This window comes from Nelumbo lutea, chromosome 8, assembly GCF_056320005.1.
Source record: "Nelumbo lutea isolate HS-2025 chromosome 8, American lotus-T2T, whole genome shotgun sequence".
NCBI classification, from domain to species: Eukaryota; Viridiplantae; Streptophyta; class Magnoliopsida; order Proteales; family Nelumbonaceae; genus Nelumbo; species Nelumbo lutea.
The window spans coordinates 35,135,914-35,136,987 of record NC_142691.1 but is presented as its reverse complement, the minus strand read 5'-3'; the positions used below and the strand labels follow the sequence as shown (position 1 = coordinate 35,136,987).

Genomic DNA, 1,074 nt, shown 5'->3' with positions numbered 1-1,074 from the left:
GAGGAAATCCTTTATGATCCGAAGATTCAAAGAACTCTCCATATCTGCCTAAGAGTTGCTAGACAAGTCAGAACTGAAATTGAAGAGATGGCAGAACCCAGAACTATGATGGACTATGCCAAACCAACCCTAACTGGGGCTGCTTCAAGCATTATAAGACCGGCCATTGCTGCTAATAACTTTGAAATCAAACCAACCATAATTCAAATTATCCAAAACACAGTTCGGTTTTATGGCATGTCTCATGAAGATCCAAATTCTCATATAGCCAATTTCTTGGAAATTTGTGACACCTTCAAGCATAATGGGGTAAGTGATGATGTTGTTAGGCTGAGGTTATTCCCATAATGGGGTAAGTGATGATGCTGTTAGGCTGAGGTTATTCCCATTACCAACCGGATCTATAGCCCCTTGGGATGAGATGGCTATCTGATTCCTCTCCAAGTACTTCCCTCCATCCAAAACAACAAAAATGAGAAATGACATCACCACTTTCTTCCAATAAGAGGGAGAATCTCTATATGAGTCATGGGAACGTTATAAGGAGCTGCTAAGAAAGGTCCCTCATCATGGCCTTCCTATATGGCTGCATGTGCAGACCTTTTATAATGGTTTAACAGATTCCAACAAGACCATCCTAGATGCGGTAGCCGGGGGCTCCATCAACAATAAGACCCCTGAGGTGGCCCATGCACTCATAGAGGAGATGACAGCCAATAATTACCAATGGCATTTAGAGAGAGCTCAAGTGAGAAAGCAGCATGGTCTCCACAATGTAGACACATACACTGCTCTCTTTACACAAATAGGAGCACTTAGCCAAAAAATTGATGAGACGCAGATGGCAGATATGCATGTATAGTCCCTTCCTTATGATAAGTGTGGGGGAGGCCATAATAGCACTGAATTCCAAGTTGGCAATCAGTCTATATAGTCCATGGAACAGGTAGACTTTGTTGGCAACTTTGCAAGGCAGCTAGGAAATCAGTACCATCATGCCCATAACCCTGGATGGAGAGGCCACTCGAATCAGTCATGGTAGAATCAGCATGCACCGAAGCCTTTCCACCAAAA

General features: G+C 43.3%; 1 non-coding gene across 1 annotated transcript; it reads right to left on the bottom strand.

Annotated features, from left to right (window-relative positions):
- Positions 1-469: 469 nt before the first annotated feature.
- On the bottom strand, positions 470-576 carry LOC148843796 (small nucleolar RNA R71). The gene has a single exon (XR_016103909.1). It is a non-coding gene; the product is annotated as a small nucleolar RNA R71 (small nucleolar RNA).
- Positions 577-1,074: the final 498 nt, after the last annotated feature.